This window comes from Hyperolius riggenbachi, chromosome 6 (genome assembly GCF_040937935.1).
Source record: "Hyperolius riggenbachi isolate aHypRig1 chromosome 6, aHypRig1.pri, whole genome shotgun sequence".
NCBI classification, from domain to species: Eukaryota; Metazoa; Chordata; class Amphibia; order Anura; family Hyperoliidae; genus Hyperolius; species Hyperolius riggenbachi.
Genome location: NC_090651.1, coordinates 61428698 through 61451941, shown reverse-complemented (window position 1 = coordinate 61451941; position 23244 = coordinate 61428698). Strand labels below are relative to the sequence as shown.

Here is a 23244-nt window from a genome sequence, read left to right as displayed (position 1 = left end):
AACCCTGGTCTCCTGTGTCAGAGGCAGAGCCCTTAACCATCAATTATCTGCATTTACTAGAGTGCCCAGGAAACTGCACGTTAAGTCCAGCCATAGCCCTACCATGAAGCCACCTGAATCAGCATGTGGCTTATCTCTTAGAGCAGGAGGGATGTTCTGAGTTTATTTACAATCACAGGATTGACTAGACAGAAAAAATAATGTTTAGACAACTACCTGATACTCTATCCAACTAGTCCTGTGAATCAGATGGTTTTAGATTGTAAAGCCTGTAGTCTGCCTACACCTTTCTCTTTGGTAACTTGGCAGACACAGGCAGGTAATACTGAATGCAGAGCAGCAGCACACTGGTGAGTCACCACTGTATGCCTTTCTCCTGTAAGGAAGTTCAGATTGGAAGACACTGTGCCACAGTGCACCTCTCAGGACTGAGAGATCTGTTGCACAGGACTGATGGAGTTATGACAACGTTACATATAAATTATTTTCTTCAATATACAACTGGTGGAATTCATTGTTCAGCTTTAAAGGATCTCTGTCGCGAAAATCTTACTATTTTAAATACATGTAAACATATACAAATAAGTGTGTTTCTTCCAGAGTAAAATGAACCATAAATTACTTTTCTCCTATGTTGCTGTCACTTACAGTAATTAGTAGAAATCTGACATTACCGACAGGTTTTGGACTAGCCCATCTTCTCATGGGGAGGGGGGGGGGTTCTCAGGGTTTTCTTTATTTTTAAAAGCACTTGGTGAATGGCAGTTGCTCCATCTAACTGCCAAAAAAAGTGTGCAGTGAGCAGGGAGGCTGGCCAGCATCTTTGTATAAATCTTTTTCAGGGAATGTCTTCATAAAGAATAAAGGCCATGCTGAAAATCCCCTATGGAGAGATGGACTAGCCCAAAACCTGTCGGTAATGTCAGATTTCTAATACTTACTGTAAGTGACAGCAACATAGGAGAAATGTAATTTATGGCTCATTTTACTCTGGAAGAAATGAACTTCTTATTTGTATGTGTTTTCAATTTTAAGATTTTCCCGACAGTTCCTCTTTAAGTATTTTGAGAATTAAATAACTGATTAGTCAGTTCAACTTTTTTCTATCCTCTCAATTAATGGAAAATGAGTAGACTTGCCTGCAGCAAACACTGGTTCACGCTTGCTTTATTCTTAACTCTCCAGTGAACATTTCTAATAAGTAGTGGCACTTCTGTGTCTTTAAGTTGCAAATTGATGCACACAGTAGTAATTCTTTTAAGAATAAATTCCTTTTCTATACTTTCTACAAATAAAAATGTCTCAAAATGCAGTTGTGTTGTACATAATTGAGGACGTAGGCAGAGGTACTTGAATGTACGCCTTCTGCCCTGTGGTACTAACCACACAGTTTGCTCTATAGGCAGTAGTAGTGTTAGAGAGTCTTGCCCAAGGTTTCCTACTGAATAGGTGCTGGCTTACTGAACAGGAAGAGCTAAGATATGAACCCTGGTCTCCTGTGTCGGAGGCAGAGCCCTTAACCATTACACTATCCAGCCACCTGGATAAAAAACATTAAAATCCTTACTATAGAACAAAAAGGTGGTGCTTACCTCAGAGATGACAACAAGTATTAGAAATTGAGTTTATTTGCACTAAGCAATGGGTTTTGTGAGCGTAAACCGGTCACTTCTTCAGGCCAAATATCAGAGGGTGTTTGCAGAAAACAAGCCTTGTATTTAGTGCTTTAGCACAGAACCTGCTTTAGCTTAGTTCTAAAATGCATACCATTATCATGACATTTGCATGCAAGCTATAGATATTGCACCATCACATATGTGGAATTACAGCCTGTTGAAAATAATAAGCTGCTTCTGATTTGCATGCAGGGAAAAAATGCAGCCTGTTGCAGTTTTCCGCATACATCGCCTCTGAAGCCCCATAGCTGTGTATTGGCACGGTAGGGGGATTCGGATGTGGATTTGCATTAGCAGAAGTCCTGCGTGTGTCTCAGAGAGGGAAATGGAATGGAAAGTGTGTGGGAGTTTTTCATTCACCTTGTAAGTAGTGCTGAAACTCATACTGCATAGAGACTTTTCCTTGACCTTCACATCCGCATATGCACTGCTGTCCCTGGTGCTGAATTTCATAGAATCCACTCAACTACAGATTTTTACTGCAGCTGAGCTGAAAAAAACAGAGATTTGTAGGCTGGACATATGGAAAGCATTTATTGCATCAGCTAGGTACCAGTAATTATTTGGTGGGTCCATGAGTGCATACTTTTATCACAACAGTTAATGCATACAATTCAGTAGCATGGCACAGGATCAGAAATGCCACCTTCTGTTTTGGGTCCCCCAAAGTAACTGATTTCTGACTGATGGCTTCTTCAGTCCTGGCATAGCCCTAGCCAGAATAATGCATTCTGGGAAAAGATGCAGTCCTGTAGTTATCGATCAGCAAATCAGGCTAAGCTCAGGGGTGCTGCTATGGTTTTTGTGGCCCTAAGCAGCACATCATTTGTTGGCCCACCTTCCCAGTCAGAGACCCCTACTCTAAGTGTATGTATCCAAAGGTGCCCCCCCCCCCCAAAAAAAAAAATAGTTAGCTCTCCAGTATAGGTTGTTACCTCCCCATCCCCAACGATTATAGACCTGCAGATTAGCAGCAACCTGAAGAGAGGAGAGCACTGCATAGTAACAGTGCAGCACTCCTCAGATACAGGAAATGGCAATTACCTCAGCTTCTGAAGTATACTCCATGGTCACATGGCCGCTCTCCCCTCTGTTCATGTTGCCGCTGATCTGAGGTCTGTGCATAGGTGGCCACACACCATACAATTTTTTTAAATATCTGTTCAATTTAAGAATTGCAATCAATTTTTCTGACTGATTGTAACATTTCAAAAATATGACCAACGTACCACACATGTATGTTCAATTTTTCCTCAATTATGATAAAAATGATTGGAAACTCTGACAAAATTGCTAGGGTGTGTATATTAATGAATTGACAATCTAACACACACCATACAATCTTTAGAAGGATTGAAGAAAAACATCTGGCATTCCGGATCAATAAAAGTTGAAGAAAACTGGAAATCCAATCGGATTTTTCAGTCGAATGAAAAAAAAGCTTTCGATTCTTTCGGGAGATCCGATTGTTTTTATCGAATTGCTGTAAAATCGGATCATTTTATTGTATCGTGTGTGGCCACCATATAAGTGACAGGGATGCAGGAGCGACCATACAAGTCACAGACAGGGTGGTCTGACAGCATAGGAGGTCCTGTGACTGGTAAGGCCCCAAGCTGCCGTTTGGTTTGCCTGGGCCAAGCATCACATGGCAGCCTATTCCCCACCGTGCCCTTTCCCTCCTTCTCTGACAGATTGCTTGTGGAAACTGGATAAATACAGAGAGAGAACGTTAAGTAACGCAGAATTTGGCTGTTGCTGTGTAAACTGTAATAAAAGTTGTGTTTTATTATTATGTCATATTTCTATATGGTTGCAACAGTGCCATTCCCTGCCCTTTTTAATCCAGCCTCCACAACTTGCAGTATTTGGGTAGTTCATCTTTCTGCTGCAGCTCATACATAATGATTAAGCATCTGGGTGGCAGATGCAATGATCAGTTATCATTTATACTCAGGAGCGTATCAACAGACCCTGCAAGGAATGCAGCTGCAGGGGGGACCAGAAGTTCCCGTCCTGAGAGACTGACAACCGAGGGCACGGAGAGAAAAAAAAATTCTGCTCTCAGCACAATTGTTCTTATGACTGCATCGGCTCAGCCACTGATAACGAATCATACAAAGTTTTGCAGACAAAGATTTGTAGACAGTCCCTATTCAGTGTGCAGCAGGCTCTTGTGTACAAAGCCCTGCCCCCAACCCCCCCCCCCCCCCCCTCCCAAATTATTGTGTACAGTAGTGATGCTGAGAAATCTGTAGAGCCAGTTCTGCTCCATCAGAGATGGACAGAGTCAGTGTAATAAGTCAAGGCTGGCAGCACACTACTCTGTCAGTTTCCTGTGTGCGTTTTTCGGTATGCATTTTTTGAAAACCATGTGTGTCTGTGTGAAAACATGCAAACTTTATCACAGAAGCTAATGTAACTGATAGAGAAAAGTGCTTCACTGCTGTTTGTTTTTATCTGTTTGGGAAAAACACATTCAAGTGTGCACTAGCCAATTGAATAACATTGGTTCTCAGTTTACCTGTGCAGAAAGCAAAGGGATGGGGAGCCTCATCCAAAGTTTCACAGGGGGCCCAGTGATTTGTAGTTACACTACTGTGTATACTCATCAGTAGCTGAAGCACCTGTGTTAACTTAATTTGATTGCTGGTTTCAGTTTCACTGTATTAGACATCCACAGTGAATTGAACACCACCCGGCAACTTGTACTGCACCATCCCCATTCCCTCCTTCTCTGACTGATTGCCAGTGGAAATAGAGGAGGAGGAGACTGAAGTAGAGAACAGCCCCACAAATCCAGAGTAGCATCATTTGAACGTGTCATTGTTTGTAATGCATTATAGGAGTAGGATAGTTCTGGTAAGCTTCTGTCGAGTGGGGACAACTTAATAAATATTGTAGCAGTTGTCTGAGTGGTTGCAGATTAGGGACCAAAAACAGTGTTTTAATATATCTGCCAAGGCTACCACTTTAAATCCTAACATTAAAGTGTATCCAAGGTTACGTGACATGATGAGATAAATAGGTATATGTAGAGCGCAAAACATATTAACAATTAGGCTGTTTTACTTGTTTTATTCTGCTGCCTGGAAGAATTAATTTCTAGGCATGGAAGTGACCGCTTCTGTCTTGTCGGTACCTTGGCGGGAATATAGTAAACATCACTGATAAAGAAAGAGGGGCACTCTGAAACATCCAGTAAAGAACAACAATAAAGCTGCTAGGACAGCTCTCACCTATATCAGATGCGGCTGGTAATCCGTACGCAGCCGAGGAACGCTTGTGTCCCGCTTGTAACAGCCGGGTACAGGGCTTTCCGTGATCTCCTCCGGCTCCACGGACTGTGGATGACGTCACTTCCGGGTATTCAGCTTAGACCTGCACTGTAGTACACCAGTGTGCCGCTCGTCATTGAGCAGACGCGACGACAAGCGTTCCTCGGCTGCGTACGGATTACCAGCCGCATCTGACATAGGTGAGAGCTGTCCTAGCAGCTTTATTGTTGTTCTTTACTGGAAGTTTCAGAGTGCCCTTCTTTCTTTGTTTTTTACATGCTACTGTGGAACGTTTTTGGAGCTGCCTGACTCGACCGGATCATTTGTGGCCAGATCGCCCCCTCCTATCCTAAGGAATTTCCACATTCCTATAAACTGTCGTTTCACTGATAAAGAGGAACTGTCGCAAACATCTTAAAATTTAAAACACATACAAATAAGAAGTAAATTTCTTGCAAAGTAAAATGAGCCATAAATTACGGTACTTCTCTCCTACCTTGCTGACACTTACAGTAGGTTGTAGAAATCAGATATTACAGATTTTGGGCTAGTCCATCTCTCCATAGAAGATTCTTAGAATTCTTCTCCATAGAAGATTCCTTTATTATTTATAAAGACACTCCCTGAAAATGATTTATACAATGATGCTGGCCAGCCTCCCTGCTCACTGTACACGATTTTGGCAGTTGGATGGAGCCACTGCCATTTACTAAGTACTTTTAAAAATAAAGAAAACCCTGAGAACTCCCCTATGAGAAGATGGGTTAGTCCAAAATCAGTCGGTAATGTCAGATTTCTACTACCTATTGTAAGTGACAACAACATAGGAGAAAAGTAATTTATGGCTCATTTTACTCTGGGAGAAATGTACTTCTTATTTGTATGTGTTTTAAATGTTAAGAGTTTCGTGATAGTTCCTCTTAAGCAAATTACAGCCATAAAAGTCTTCCTGGCAGAATACAACTTCTGAGGGCAGGGGGAGATGAGAAAAAAAGGTCAATAGTTCATGTATTTTTACTCAGGGACACTTTATAGGCTGCCACTGAGCAGAGAACTAAACATTCAAAACATTCAATCTATTTTGTAAATGTTTAAATATAAAATAAAACCATGGGATATCTTAAAAAAAAAAAAAAGTCATTTTCGGGAGTAGGAGCATAAATGCAATTGTTTATCTCATCAATTTATTTTCACCTTGGGTTCACTTTAAATTACAAAAAAATGACTTGTGTGACCTACTTAGATCTGAAGCTTACTAATGAATGCTTAGGGCCATGTCCAGAACTGGGCTTTTGAAATGAAGCCTACAGGCGAGTAAATATCAGCTAGAAGCGTGGCTTTATGGGAATTATGTGTACGATGTAGAATTTGCTGGGACAAGCGATGCGCACCATGCCAAAATAAGGATTTGGCTAGGATCTGTCCTACTTCATGCAATGTTGAACATTTCCTGCTGCATGTCTCGTAAGATCGGACAAGAAATTCTTCTGTCTTCAAACTTTGAAATTAGGTCACTTTAAACTCGTCTGTAGAAGAACTCATCTCGGGATGACTCCAGAGGAACACAGTGGCAGCAGTGCCAGCTTTTTCTACTTAAGATAAAGATGTGGTTTGGGGCTACGAATTAAGATCCAGCACTCAAAACGTGGAAGGATTAGGTTTGGGCGAGGATTATAATCGTGGTGTCATAAAGTGAACACTTATGTTAAACATGTACCAGTGGACCATATAACCCTGAAACAAACCACAAAGTATGTCATCACACAAGGGGCTGGCTCTAGAGTTTTTGCCACCTGAAGAAAAACATTGTGAGGACACCCCCCCCACCCACCATGTGTGTGTGCAAAGACGGACCAGAGAGGAGAGACACATTGGGATGTTCATTGCAGGCCCTGGTAGTATGCTTACCTCCCTCTACTTCCTCCAAGACAGCATCTCCTTCTTGCTTGCCCACAGAATAGCATTAAAAATAATTCTCCTATTTCTTAGTCCAATTATCCCCATGAGGAAATAGATTAGTCCAAAGCCTGACAGAACTACCAGCTTTATACTACCTGATGTGAGTGACAGCAATATAGGAAGAAAGTAATTTATAGTGCAATTTACTATCGGAGAAATGTATATTTAGTATCTGTGCATTTTAAATTTTTCACTTTTTCATGACGGTGGTCCTTGAACTTCTAAAGCTTCTTCTGTCGCAAAAAAAGTGACATTTGGGCCTTTAGTTTGCTGAGCTATTATTTGGTGTATACAGAACTGCATTTAGAGTTAGGTTTTAATTATGATACAGAATTTTAGTTATAAACACTGCAAAGCACTCGCCTTCATCTCCCGCGCACATCTTCTTATTAATTCTCATTGTTCTTATCTGCATGTATTTTCCACATCACAGGGAATGGAGGAAGGCCCATTCATCTTGCGCAGAGAGAATCCAATTATTAGGCAGCTGAGGTTGTAATAGTTAATGCATAGCTTGATGTAATTTATACACACATGAATGTATATTCGCATTAACAAGGCTCTGCTATGGAAATGTCATAGTGGCCATGAAAGAGCCCACATCAACGGGAAAAGATAATTATAACAGGAACAAGAAACGAGGAGGGCGACAGTGTCACATGTCAGAAGAAGAATGTCGGAAATGTGTGAAAAGTCTACGTCCTGGAATTAGATTGGACTATGTGTGAAAGTGTCTTGTTTTGTCACTACGATGTAATTATAAAATGGAAATGTGTGTCCAGGGCTTAGGTGTTTACATCTTCATACACCCCCCTTGCCCCCATTGCCTGAAACATAAGACTATCGGTGCTCTGGTGTATGAAATGCAGTTCATCTCACGTTTGAAGCAGGTGGAGTCACAGCTGTGAGATCAATATGGAGTTTCATCTGTTGGATACACCAGGAGTAAAGTGTAGTGCACTTGAATTTCCTGGTGTCACTAAAGATTCTGCACCATCCTGGTATGTGTATAAATCAGGCACAGCTGACAGGATTGCATAAGTTGTGTCCTAAGGATACAAAACGATAAAGGTGGGATGCCAACATATCTGAAGACTCCAAGCAAGCTGCCAAGACAATAGAGGGCTGGTGCTTCAATCAACATGACAAGATTCTTCAAGCAACCTTAAAGACAACCTCTACGGAATGCAAAAGACTTATAGTAATACGCTGATAGGCAGTGGGATGTTGGAGAGGGATCCTGAAGACATATTTTGACATTATGGAGAGGTAAAGTATTACAGCAAGTGTAGTGTAGTTTAATGACTGCGTTTTGCAGTACTGGCAAACAGACAGGTTCTGCTAAATTGCTAGATAAAACTAGCCAGAACTGGTGTGCTTATGTAAACATTGCATTATTTGCGTTGTTGTTGGCACTGTACACCTTTGTCACTCATTACTAGAACCCCAATAAGCCAGTAATCCTAAGAGCTTGTGTGCTACAACATGATGGTTTGTTGGGGTAGAGTCGCTCTCCCCTTGCAATGCACAACTGGTATGGGGAAAGACAAACCTTGGTGTCAAAAGATACCCCAATGCTGCCAGCACTCATATGTCTACTTGAAAAAGACAACCTCTGGATATGACGCCGAGCACATGCACTTGCCCTCTTTGGTCGACCATGGCGACACCTGTACTGAATACAGTTTCAGGGGGTTGACAATCTTCTTATTGCTTAGGTCATCTTAATGTAGAGCTCTCTGCCATGAGGTGCTCTCTGCCTGCTCCCTATTCACACTTGAGGAGCCCAAGTAACACTAATAAGTAACATGACCTAGAGGAGGGAAAATGTGTAATTGGGCAGAATTTTGACATTCTTTACTTCAGGGTGTACTCACTTTTGTCACCAGTGGTTAAGACATCAATGACTGTATGTTAAAGTATGTTGTTGGGACAGCCAATTTACACCATTATGTAAGCTGTGCACTGACTACTTTACATTGTATCAAAGTGTCATATCTTCAGTGTTGTCCCATAACAAGGGTGTGTGTGTGTGCATGTGTGCGTGCGCAGGCGTGTGTGCGTGCGCGCACCATTTATCTAATCCTGTTTGGACCTGTTAGAATTGCAAATGAAACTGATCCCCCCCCCCCCCCCCCCAGTCACTTCCACCTTATCGCATGGTGTAGAAGTGCTCTGGTGTAGCAGCCAATCTCACTGTTTAAATCTTCATTGTACAAGGTTGAGCGGCAGGACTGCAATTGCCAGTCATTCGGGAGCAGCAAATTGTGGCACTTTCTTTCTTGTGGGGGAAATTAACATTTTTGCATAGTAATAATGACATTTCCTCACAGTGAAACGGCTCCTAACTGCCAATTATGTGACGGTAAATATTCACTCTATACATTAACATACAGAGAAATCTCATCCGAAGTATTTTATTCCGGAACGTTTCCGTTTTAGATTTCCCAAAGCTGTCAAGATGAGAAGAGCACACATCTGACTGACTATGAGCATATTTATTCTTGAAATGAAGAAACCTGAGCAGATATAAAGGACTGCCCTTTAATCCAATCGTGTATTCCTTAATTCATAATCATTAAGTTTATTTTTACAAAAACGTTTGTATAAATGGCCAAATCTGGCTGAAAACCAAAGCGCTAGCGCTGTGAGAGAATCAGGCTCTAATGTAAGAGTGTGGCGGGAGCACTAGACGCTTCCTGATTGGAGGAAAGAGCAGAGCAGTCAAATTGCCTATTAAGGCTCCCTCACTGGCCAGTCAGCAGGCTATAATTTGTCTCAACCCAGCTGTATTGCAGAAAGAAGAATTTCTTGAAATGTCAAGGTGGCCCTTAATGGTACAGTTTTATATGAATTATTGCATCAAATTTGCGAATGAATGAGAATTATTGATTGTAACTGAAACAGTCCACCAGAAATTCAGTCACAATGGATGAAAACAATTCTGCTGTCCCAATCAACAAAATTTAGGAATGACCTACAATATGGTCGCAGATTATCCTGGCTGGGTGGTGGTGCCCAAATGTGAGTGTCAGAAGACAATGTTGGTGTTAGTAAGGAACAATCTTACCTCAATGTGGAGGTTAAAGAGTACATTTATTGGACACGAGTGTGACACCAATTTACTCTTTAACCTCCACACTGAGGTAAGATTGTTCCTTACTAACACCAACATTGTCTTCTGACACTCACATTAGGGCACCTCCTCCCACCTTGCATAGTCTAGCTCCCCTCTTAGGGGTCATCCCTGCAGCCAATAATCAGTGGTTCCAGTGGACAGTTTTGGATTGTGATGCCACCCAAATCCGGAAGAGGATTTTCTGAGTGGAGACTGATTTCTCCACATGCTCAAAACAGTGTTTGCTTAATTCCCAACCCATGTTTGTAAGTAGTATTTTTGAGGAATAGTTTTATTGTGAAAATACTACACTATTGGATCTCCTGGTCTGTTTTCTCTGTGTTTTTTTCTCTTTCTGGTCACTGGAGTTCCATCTTGATCTCGTCAGACCGGACACCCCCATACTGTGATCGCACATTATTCAACTGTATACAGTGTGTGCGTGCCTTCACACACATATAAATTAGTCTCATTATTGGTTCGAAATTTAGAATTATTCAGAAAAAAAACATTGCTTATTGGGAACTTTTCAAGTTCTTCTAGAGTTCAGTAAGTTAGACTCACACTTGTTGCCCCATCAAGCGAACTGTTGTTTTGAAAACATTTTAGTAGTGTTGTGCAGAACCTGGAAGTATAATGGGACCGAAGCTGCTGAAAGCCTGATTTTAAAGAGAACCTGTCTTTTGATGGCCTTCAAAGAGGTAACTATAAATGACGGTGTTTTTTTGCCTTGTGATCTGTTTTCATGCATCGGCTGGGTGTTCGCTATTGCTCAACATGGGCATTGGAAAACCGACCTCCTAAGGAGTTAAATATGAACACAGCCATAGCCATGGCTTTTTTTTCTGCCAAGTAACACCACTGTGTGTCAAACAATGCCACGCGTGGTAACTAAATGCTGCCACTCTGTTGCATGCAGTTGCAGCTGAGAGTCACTCGTAGTCAGAAGCCAGGAGGCTGAACTGCCCAATAAGCAGTCCATGCACCTCCTAATGTGTGTGTGCAAGGCTGGAGAGGAGAGACACATTGGGTTGTGCATTGCAGGCACTGGCACTACCCTTACCTCCATCTGCTTCCTCCAAGACAGCATCTCCTCCCTCCTGACACGCAGCAACTGATCCCCAGGATGCTGGGTATGTGCTGCAGTGGTGCCTCACCACTCACCCGCTCCCAGCTGTAGTAGCGATGGGATCACCAGCCACACGTGAAGTCCTTCTTCCTCTCTGACTACAGCAGCACCTCATGTGACCTGGCATCACGTAATAGGTCACATGAGGCACTGCTATAGCCATGGATACAAGGGCAGATGGAGATCCCATTGCTGGAACACTGAGAGCAGGTGAGTGTAGCAGCACTGCGCTCTAGGGAGGGGGAGTGCGAGGAGGGCGACATTTGGTGAGGGAACTGCCTCTTGCAAACCCTTTAATTGCTGCCCCCCTGAAGCATGTCATTCACATTGCTTCATGAAATAACCACCATGAAGAACTACCCCATGCTGGTATGTGCACAATGCGGCCGTCCGTGGGAAAGAGGACTTATACTAACATCTAAAGGATGCTGGGTTTAGAAATAGCTGTTTGTGTGAAGTTCACATTTTTATTTATATGAGTACACTATAGCTTTTATCAACGTAATTACTTTCCTTATTTTTGTCCCTTCCTTTCCCCCCTAGATTAATTGCCACCCTAGTCTTTTTTTTGCTCCTAAAAAAGAAATTTTCATTTTTAGTTAATAACGGTGTTCCAGCTCCTGTTTTTTTATCCCTGCAGGCAGAAAAAGTCACAACAGGTGTGCTAAGCTTGCTTTCTGTGTTACAGAGAAGATAATATGAGCCCTGGCTGGTATAATCATTAAAGCAAGCAGACAGCATGCGCTGAGTTCACTGAAAAAGTACAGAAGGCGGTCAGTAAAGGACCTCGCCACCGATGATTGCTTTTGGTGAAACGGGGCCTAGGCAAACAGCAACTTGGGTCTCCTTACGTTTTAATACTCTAATAAAGTTTTTTTTTTTTTTTTTTTTTAAACAAACCTATGTAGTTTTGAACAAAATATGGATGTAAATTTATGGATTAAAAACCAAGATGTTCTTATAACAAATGTAGCCAATATGTCACAGTACTGCACCTGCAGCTCTAATGTAGGCCAGAAGAGAGTAAAGGATGCAAGGCATGAGAGAACCAAACAGCACCCACTAGTGGAGTAGAAAGTCTACCGCTTACATTGGGATAGAAGATGCTACACAGCCCCAGCCAGGCTTCCCTCTAATTCAAGGCCATGATGAAGTCTGATTTGGGGAGTCCTAGTGCCACAAGAATAACTGCGTACCTGGAGTGGGTGCAGCCACTATGTTGAAGACGGCTTTCCCTGCGACTTACCACCCCCAGGCCCTGGAGTTGAAACATGACCAGTGGGAGACAAGGGGCAGGAGTGATAGGGAGACAGTCGGCATGACGTCACAGCGCGTGACCAGACTGACTCCTCAGCGCTTCCACAGTTGTTAGAAGATAGAATTGCAGGCAATTCAGATAGTCAAGCAGGCAGAAGTCAGTAACCAGGTAGATTTTCGCACATGCAGTTCTGCAACAGTGCGGGTAGTCAGACAGGCACGGGTTAGCAACAGAGCAGGTAGTCAGACAGGCACGAGTTAGCAATAGAGCAGGTAGTCAGATAGGCATGGGTTGGCAACAGAGCAGGTAGTCAGATAGGCATGGGTCGGCAACAGAACGGATAGTCGTACGCAACCCAAGGTCAGCAACAGAGCGGGTTATCAGACTGGCCAGGATCAGTATAACAGGAACAGGCAGATCAATCACAGGAGAACTCACAAACAAGCTGCAATACTACGGCACTGGTTTAGTTCTCCAAGTCACGTATTGTGTTACGCAACGGGCGTGTATGTAATTCCACATGCAACCGCACAAGCAAACCCAGAAAGTATGTACACACAAACACCAACTTACGCACGCACATAAACCTGCGCTCATAGGTATGCACTCCTGTGCCTATGTTTATGCGCAAGTAACCCACAGACAGCAAGAAACCTATGAAAAGTAGCATAGGCTGACAAAAAACATGTTGTCTGCCTATGGTATCCAGCACCAGCAACCACTCCTGATAGGAGTGCGGTTCTACTGATTTGTTTGGCTATTTAAGTCTGACCAATAAGTATAGGAGTACACAATGCAAGGTTTCTGTAGGTCAGCAAGCACTGAGGAGTCACAAGTCCACAGAGCCAAGATTATCCAAGCCGTGGGGACAGGCAACTAAAAGGTTCCTTTTCTTGGCAGTCTGTTTTTGGTTCAAAATATTTCTGCTGCCTGGACTGTTGTTCTGCTTTGTTGTAGTTTTAGCACTCCAATAGCTCCTTTATGCAACGAATCAGCTTCAGCTGTCTTACAGCAGTAGCTGAGCTTGTTGTCTGCACATGCTGAGAGTTGTAACAAGGCCTTTTACTGACTACCCACTGCAGTTCTTCAATAAACATGGGGCTTGCTGCATACTTCTTTGATACGGCCCACCAGGGCTGATATTGTATTCTCTGACTGTAACATAGCAGTGAAGTTTAGAGCATCTCTTGTGACTTTTTATGTCTCCAGTGATAAAAAAAAATGTGTCTGAATATAGTTATTATGGCTCTTCCGCAACTGTTCACTTCCGAGAAAATGTATATCATCTCTGTACTGACACCAGAGCTCATAGTATTAAAGAGAATCTGTACTCTAATATTCTTACAATAAAAAGCATACCATTCTATTCATTATTTTCTCCTGTGCCCCTCTGTGCTGTTTCTGCCACTCTCTGCTGCAATCCTGGCTTGTAATTAACAGTTTTAGGCAGTGTTTACAAACAAACTAACCAGCCTCTAATAGGCTCAGCTAAGCATAGTGTGTGAGTCATTCAGAGTGTGCAGGGGGCCTGCAGAGGGTGTGTATCGCTTCTACCAATCACAAGCAGCCCTGCACATCCCACACAATCAAGCCTTAGCCCGACAAACAGGACAGAGGAAAGATACATTGATTTATTACAGAGACAGTGCAGTTAGGAAAGACTGCAGTAAGCCAAAGCAGATTAGAACAGGCATAGGAACTTATAGGATAGAACAACTAAGGCTGAAACATTTGTTACAGAGTCTCTTTAAGCAAAAGGCAGTGCATATAAGAAAAAAGCCAACAACTATTATTTTTCCCTCACAGTGCCCATATACCTGTTAAAAAACAGTTTAAAAAATCTCTCTCCTGAACTAGTGCTACTTGCTATGGCTTTGAACTCACATTTACTATTGTAATGAAATCATTCTTCAGTTTCAACTGTGTTAGCATATGTTATTTTTCCAGCTTATGAAAAGGTGGCACTGGTTGCTCACAAATTGTATTGTTTGATTACTTTCCTCTGGTCAGCTCCATAAATCATTGCAACAGTATGTTTACTCGTCTAGCACCAAAAAAGCGGATGGCAGTGGTTTGTTCCTGCCATCACAAGGGTTTCTCAGCCGTATGAGTTCTATGACCTCTAATTAGTTATCTTTTAAAGTTACGGTACATTCAGATTGCAGAGAAACTGTAATTTAGAGCAATGGGGGTTGATTCATTAACCTATTGAGGACCATGAGCTTAAACCCCCCTAAAGACCAGTCCATTTTTTAAGGCCAAGCTGCAGGGCCGCACAACACAGCATACAAGTGACCCCCCCCTTTTCTCCCCACCAACAGAGCTCTCTTTTGGTGGGGTCTGATCGCCCAAGTGTTTATTTTTATTTTTTTTTGCAAATATTTTTCGTTTTTACTTATTAATAAATATGCCTATTTTTTGTTTCTTCCCTCCCTCCCTCTCCCCAGCCGACCAATCACAGCGATTGGCTGTCATAGGCCTCAGCCTATGAGATCCAATCACTCTCTAGTGCCCCACTAGCCGTGTCACACTGATAACAGCGCTGTACAATGTAATTACACAACGGTTTCGTCGTCTAACCGTCTCCCGACCAACAGGAGATGCTCTGTGCGTGCAAGTTAACCACTTGCTGTCACTATGACGTGAATATAAAGGCTCGTACACACGTCTGATGAAAGGCAATGACGGGTCCGTCGTCACCTCCTGCTGGGCGGGTTTTCAGCAGACAGTACAGCATGTGTACAGTCTGTCGGCGGACTGATAAGACTGTTCAGTCCGCCGACAGACTGTACACACGCTGTACTGTCTGCTGAAAACCCGCCCAGCGGGAGGTGACGACGGACCCGTCATTGCCTTTCATCAGACGTGTGTACGAGCCTTGAAGAGATCCAAGCAGCTCCTGGCTTCAAATAGCTGCAAGGGCTGCCATTGTTCAGAAGCTCACTCCCCTGCTTTTTTACAACTGCTATTATCCAGGCTAGGTGTGAAATTCTTCAACTGTAACTGATGTTTTCTGTTTGAAGTACAATGGGGGTTTGTTTGTGGTCAATTAAGTCTAATGAGGTGATTTCTTATCTGTCTTCCACCATCTCCTGCTCAGCAGGTCCTTTACGGATGGAAAAAGTGGCTAATTTAACCCTTAGATGTAAAAAAAATGAGGTAAAATGAAAGTTTTTTTTAATAATAAACCACATTTTTAGAATGCATTTTTAATTTGCTATAGAACTGCCCTGGGTGTTAAAAATAATGCTTGGTTCACTTTAAGTCTCTGCACTCTTCTCCCTACAAAATCTTAGATAACACTGTTTATTTATCTCTGACCGGATAACATCACTACACAGTTGTAAAGTAATGACAGCAAACCCCTCTTCTCCTCCCAGGGAATTCAATAGCAGATTTAGGCTGGTTTCACACCAGGATGTTGCGTTTTAGGGGACGTTATGGTCGCACAACGTGCCCCTAACGGAACGCCTGGTGCTCTCTAATGTGGACGTCAGAGTGAGCCGCGTTGTACAGCTCACTCTGGCGTCCGTGATGCGCACTCTTGGACGCATGCAGCATCACGTGGTCCCGCCCGGCCAATCGCCGCACAGAGCGGCCGCTCCAGGAAGTAAACACTGCACGTCACTGAGTGCAGTGAATATTAATTAGCCATGTGCTTGGCCGCTCTCCGCTCCTCCCCAACATTACAACGCATGTGCAAGCAGTCTAACGCGGCTCTGCCGCTTATAAAGTACTGCATGCAGTACGTTCTGTTATGGCACAGCGTTACTGAGTAACGCCTGTAACGTCCCACTGTGAAACCAGCCTAAATTAGTGAACAAGTTTTTGTTTAGATTTGTCTAGCCCTCCTGTTTTTTTAAACAGCTCATTTGTTTTGATAATGTATTACATGTACCAATTAAGTAATGTATACAATCTGCTACTGTCTGCTCCTGGAATGTGTATTTTACACATTCCAGGAGCAGACAGTAGCAGATTGTATACATTACTTAATTAGTACATCTAATACATTATCAAAACAAATGAACTGTTTAAAAAAACAGAAGGGCTAGACAAATAAAATGTGTGGGTTTAATGTACAATAAAACTTTACATTAAAGTTACAAAGTATGAAAGTGGATAAATTGTGTATTTTTTCACTTTTTTCCTTATTTTCATTTTAAAATGCATAGAAAATAAGGTAATTACTTAACAAAAAAATATCAGCCACAAAAAGCCTAATTTGTCCTGAAAAAAAACAATACATAGATCATTTAGTTGTGATAATTATTGATAAAGTTATAGCCAAAGTAATCAGAGCTGAGCTATACTGTGAAAATGACCAGGGTAGGGAACTGGTTATTGTTCAACCCTATGGATTCTTAGCCTTCACAGTGTGGAAAAAAAGAAGCACATGTTAGCTTTATGTAGGATTGAGAATTTACATGCACATGTCTCATCATGGGGATCATTCATTAACTCAACTTAATTATTTTTCACCAATCTAAGAAGGTAAGGAGAGATAATTATCTAGATAGAACATAGTTTGAGATAATCCATGGCGTAAAAAATATAAGGTAGTTGATTTTCAAAACCTTAGTAAAACTGCAAGACAGCACACAGAATTTTTTTTCCAATAGTAACCCCACCAATGTCACAGGTTGTGCACATACCGCAACTCATGTTGTGCAGACAACACAAACAGCATAACATGTGGTATACAACCAATGCACACATTGTTTATATAACTTGAGTTGCGCTATGTGCGCATCATGCGTTATGTTGATGGGTTAAAGCGAACATGTAACGGGATTTGAGGCGTACAACTTATCTTATGGTTTTTCTCTTCTTACCGTTCTTTCATAAATTATATATCTTAACAGTTTATCCATTTATTGGAGTTGATACACAATATCCTGGTGATATACTGTATATATCATATATATATTATTATTATTTAGTATTTATATAGCGCCGACATATTACGCAGCGCTGTACAATGTATATATATATATCTTGTCACTAACTGTCCCTCAAAGGAGCTCACAATCTAATCCCTACCATTGCCATATGTCTATATTATGTAGTGTAAGTACTGTAGTCTAGGGCCAATTTTAGGGGGAGCCAATTAACTTATCCATATGTTTTTGGAATGTGGGAGGAAACCGGAGTGCCCGGAGGAAACCCACGCAGACACGGAGAGAACATACAAACTCTTTGCAGATAGTGCCCTGGCTGGGATTCGAACCTGGGACCCAGCGCTGCAAGGCGAGAGAGCTAACCACTACGCCACCGTGCTGCCCATATATATATATATATATATATATATATATATATATATATATCAGTAAAATTGCATCTGCACACACTGATTTTACCACAAATTTGTTAATCAACCCCAGTAAACGGTAAACTGTTAAGGCAAATAAGTTAATAGATAATTTATAATGTATGACAGGAAAGGAGAGAAAAAGCATTAGGTAAGTTTTATGGCTCAAACCCCCTGTACCCTTTAATAAATAGGCAGGGCCGATTCTAGACCTTAGGGAAAAATTGTGAAGATGCCGCCCCCCTCATAGGTAGTATAATTTCCCCCAGTATAGTTAGCCTGGAGGGGGTAGAAGCCAGAAAGGGGGGCAGCGGGCATTGCAGGAAGTGACTAGCGGTGGAACACAGCGCTGCAACATCAAGGAGGTGAGTCATCTTTTCCCCGTCAGTTGCCTGATAAATGTACAGTGCGCTAATAGTTGGAGGGGGAGCGCAGACCAGGGGGACTTAGGTGCTGCTGTGCCCACTGCCCCCCTTCCTTGCTGCTACCCCTCCAGCTTAGCGCCCCCCCCCCCCACCCAAGGCCAGGTGGGCACGGCCTTCTCCACTTTTGCCGCCTAAGGAACCCACCTCACCCCGCCTCATGGGCAGCACCGGGCTGTAAATACGCCCATATGTAAGTCACTGTCAGACACCAAGTTGACTCTTTGAACGTCTGAACTATTATCAGCTTATTAAACCTCCATTCTCCAGAATGGCTTCTAAATTATTCTGAATATTACCGTTAATCTCAAATTGGTGCATAATGTTCTAATGAATGACATGCATCACATATTCATTTGAGTTTTAGCATAATACTTGTGCTGGCAAATTAACATGAACATTTGGCGTAGCGAGCAGGAGAGAACTAGTCAACATCTGTGACTGTAAAATGAAATGCAGAAACACTGATGGAGAAATGACTCTGGCTCATTCCAGCCTCTATTACTTGCATGACTTTGTGTCCAATACAATCTGCAGAAATGGAGATTGTCATTGAGAAAACGCCGTTCCAATGTGTCGCCTTTGATACATTGATTTAGCTGTATTTTGTTGCTGGATTGACATTCACTTGGCTCTGCACTCTTTAAATATTCTTTTGTCAGTTTTTGAGCTGCGTCTCAATAGCCTTTTTCATAAATTACTAGACTCCAATATGCTGAATCTTACGAGGAAGCCAAATTGATTCTGTCAAACAAAAGAAAAAAAGTCAAGAAAAAAAATAACTTCTTCGGCTTCTATTTTTACTCATGCTATGTTCACCGTCAGTGAAATTCGGTAAATAGTATTTTTAAAGATATATAAACATGTCAAAAACATAGATAGGGGTTTGGAAAAATGCCAACATGCAAATAAGCAATTCTGTTTTTGACTGCATTTTTGACTGTGAGAAAAAAAAAGATTTAGTTTAAATTTATCATTTGTATTCAACTATTAAGAGGCCATTTTTTCAATAAACTGACTTTGCTAGAAAGACCAACTTCCTAAAACTTTTTTGAAAAATAAATGAGCAGACAGGTATGTATTGGGGGAGAAGTTCCTGTATCTGTAGGGATCAAAGCTTCTTATGTTTTCTCCAATACACGATCCTCCCTCCAAAGGCAGTGTTGTTGTGCCACACTTGTTATGGGTAGAAGAGACCATGGTGGCCACACTATTATGAAAAGGGAGGGGTAGTCATGGTCATCACACTTGTGTAAATATAGTTTTTTTGTTGTAGACGGTATTTTGAGTTTTCATTACCGTTAATTCAACATATTTAGCACTTGATTTTAGATTATAATATAGAGATGAAAAATATAGTTTTACATAAAAACATAAACTTTCATCTATATCCCGCAACCTTTTTTCCATACACCCTTTTTGCATGTACTCATAAGCTGACCCGCGTATAAGCCAGAAACCAGGAAAAAGTGATTGACTCATGTATAAGCCCCTTCCCCAGTATAGCTCCCTCCACAGTAGCCAGATGTGCCCCCAGTACAAGTCATTCCTTCTCCCCATAGCCACATGTGCCCTAAGGGTGTTACAGCTGTGTATCAAGACGCCACTGGATGGCATCATAGATATAAAACACAGCGATTGCCACACAGGACAATACCCCATCATTGCACCGCTGACACGTTGCTTGCACACTGTGCCCCATAAGGCAGGGGATACTGGTAGTCTTGAGCAGCGCACTCTGCACACCATGTTGCTGGGAATGGGGGGGGGCACGGACACACGAGGGAGCCAGCTGGCAAGAGCATGATCACTAGTGCAAAATCCTTACGCTTCTCTGACAGTAACAAAACCTGCTCCACCTTCCATTCTGCTCAACTGACTCATATATAAACCGAAGGGATAACTTTTCAGCACATTTTTGTGCAAAAAAATTAGGCTTATATGCGAGTATATTAGGTATATTAGATTTGATAGCCCATTGAAAACCATTGTAGGTTTTCATGCATGTGGGTGTTAAGAAAAAATGCTGCCTGTAGCAGTTTTGCAGACAACACTTGCATTTATTGCCCTCCACCATACATGCATATCTCAGCGAAGTAAGTGCAGGTCATCCAGAATACCGCATCACTCTAGCTGGTGTACGTGATAAAATCAACAAGCTCATTTGCATGGATTTTAGCATTCGTTTTTAAATTGCTGTACTGGAAAAGGGGACTTAAGGTAATTTCTTAGGGTACTTTCATACTATAGCTGTACTTTATGTACCTATGTTTATCTCATCATGGGGTTGATTCAAAAAGCTTTTCTCATTAATTCTCACCTTTTTTAGCCTATTTTTAAGCTTAAAGGAGTTCTGTGTAAGTAAAAAGTAAAACAAGCTGACACTTACCTGGGGCTTCTATCAGCCCCCTGCAGCGGTTATGTCTCGCGCCGTCCTCTCACGATGCGCCGTGCCCCACCGCCGGTCCCCGTGTAATAACACGAGTGATTACACTGCGGCTGCATGGCCGAGCTCTCGCTTCCACATGGGTCATCAGAGCTTATTGCGCAGGTGCAGTACAAGAAAACTTCGTACTGCACCTGCGCAGTAAGCTCCCGATAACGTGAACGGGAGCACGCATTATTCGGCTAAGCCGAACAAATAATGCCCGGTGCCGGCGGTGGGGAACGGGTGATCAGAGGAGGACAGCGTGGGACATTACCGCTGCAGGTGGCTGATAGAAGCCCCAGGTAAGTGTCAGCTTGTTTTACTTTTTAACTTGCACAGAACCCCTTTAACTGTAGAGCGATACAGATGAGAGATAATTCATGAGATCAACATATGAGGAGAGATAATTCATGGGTTAAAGTAGGATAAAACTCTGACATAACATTCAATAACATTTTGTTTTCCTACTTTCTATTACCCATTCAGTTATCATATTTGCTTTTGTGCACAAGTAATATTGTCTATTTACAAAATGACAAGTTTCCAAAGTACAGTTTATCTGCTCTGAAAGCTGCCATTGCATTTTATTCATTGCTGCTTTTATTATATTTTAAAATCTTCTAGTGAGCTCTTCTGAACTGTGTGCATGCTTGAAGCAGAGAGAGATCGTTTTCAGCACAGCTAAGAATGTAAAAACAGTGGATAGTGTTATCTCCTCTTCAGATGTGGATCATAAAATTAAAAAAAAAAAAAACACTCTTTTTTTTTTTCTTTAAATAAAAAAAAAAAATTACAATTGCAGCAGCAATCAGAGACCACCGGAAAATAGCTTTATTAGGAGGAAGAAAAGGAGGTAAAATTCATTTGGGTGCTAAGTTGTATGACTGCACAATAAACCATGTAAAAAATGGCCGGTCACTAGGGGGGTGTAAGCCTGTGGTCCTCAAGAGGTCAAATAAGGAGAGATAACTCATGAGTTAAGTTAGATAAAGCGAGATAAAGCATGAGTTAAGTCAGATAAGGAGAGAAACTTTTTGAGTTAATAAGTAAGGTGAGATAATTCAACAGAAAATCTTTGTGAATCAATGTCACATGCCACTTCTGGTAAGCTTTAATGTAGCTGCAAATTACAGTTCCTATTCTAAAGGAGGTCAGTGTGCATTGTAGTACATGGCAAGAATGCACATTTGGAAGCACCATGTTTCATTTTGATTTTTTTTTCCTCAAACAAAAAGCTGATTCATTCCTTTATACAGAACATTTTCCATTATTTTCAGAGCTCCTGGAATGAATGCACACACTGTTTGTAACTCATTAGCAGACTGTTTTTATTTCTACTTTTGAAGGACATCACAGCTTTAGAACTAGTAACAATTCTGTGATCTCACCTCTGTAGACCATAAAAAATATGAAACGTCTTTGTGGTTTAACTCTACCGGATCTGAATGCCAAAATATCAGTGTTCGGTAGACGGACCCCAGAGTAGGGCAGAACATACGGTAGCATGGAACATAAGATGGGAGATCCTAGCTTTTTGTAGTAGTATTAAGGAATACCCAGACAGCTCATGGTGACCCAGAACCACCTGGAAGGTATAAAGGCAACAAGAACAAATAGTGCTCTATTAAAATGCAAAGCTAAGTATAATTTTGCCTTTTTATAGGTATTTGTGATAATTCAGCTTTAAGGAGTAACTTTAACCCAGGATTAAACTTCATTACGGTCAGTAGCTGACCCACAACAAATCTTTGTTTTCTCAAATAGATTATCAGGTGGGCCTGCATGGCTTATATTGTGGTGAACCTCAGCCCCCTGAGGGAGGGGGGGTGGCACCATGATGGAGGGGGGAGCTGTGATGGAGGGAGGAGCCGCGGCTGCGGGGAGGGCAGCCCAACTTCTCCCTCCATTCCTCTCCCCGGGGTCGCCCTCCATGCTCCCCCCCCCCCTCTGTTCCAGAGTTAGCGCAGTTGGAAGCCTTGTATAGAGCAACTCACCTCCCTGCCGTTCCAATCGTCGATCACTTGCCGCTGATCTCTGCATAGCCGCTGATACACGCTCTACTTCCTGCTAATCAATTTTTACACCCTCGCCCTGGGTGTAGTTTAGCCTAGAAACTGCCCTGGTGAAACCCTTCCCACAGTGTGATTTCATGGCCAAGGTCTTGACAGTTTGCTGCCTGTGAACCTAGTTGCATTGTGGGAAATGATGGCTTTTTCCTACTGCCAAGCAAGCAGAATCTCCCTCTGTGTATAGAACTCTTAGAAACTAACATCGACATACAGATCACCTGGCAGGGCTAAATCTGCCACCACCTGTGATAAATTTTACAATGTAAATCAGGAAATATTTTACAATGGGCAAACACTGACTAAATAATCTATAAATGAATATTGTAAACGATAAACAGTTGTATTCATTATTTTATTTTCACTACGGTTCCTCTTTATAAGTGAGCAAATGTGGTTTCCCATGATGCATCAATCCTGAATATGCAAATCATCTATTCATGCCCCTGAAAGTATATGCTTTCAAGGGCATAAGGAGAGGCTTTGCATAATCAGGAATGATGCATCATGGGAAACCACAGTTACTCACTTTAAGCTGAATCATCGCAAAAACCTTCTGTTTTAAGAAAGCCAAATTACATGAAGGCCTCCTTTTCACT

The 23244-nt window shown here is 42.0% G+C and overlaps 1 protein-coding gene and 1 long non-coding RNA gene across 13 annotated transcripts in view; one reads left to right on the top strand and one right to left on the bottom strand.

Annotated features, from left to right (window-relative positions):
• LOC137520880 (uncharacterized) overlaps nucleotides 1-2162 on the bottom strand; it is a 28006-nt gene extending 25844 nt beyond the window's left edge. For both annotated transcript variants that reach the window (XR_011021961.1, XR_011021960.1), the window contains exon 1: nucleotides 2037-2162. This is a non-coding gene — a long non-coding RNA (uncharacterized lncRNA). The remainder of the gene's footprint in view (nucleotides 1-2036) is intronic.
• DAB1 (DAB adaptor protein 1) overlaps nucleotides 1-23244 on the top strand; it is a 996155-nt gene that overhangs the window by 844020 nt on the left and 128891 nt on the right. The gene's annotated exons all lie outside the window — the stretch shown is intronic.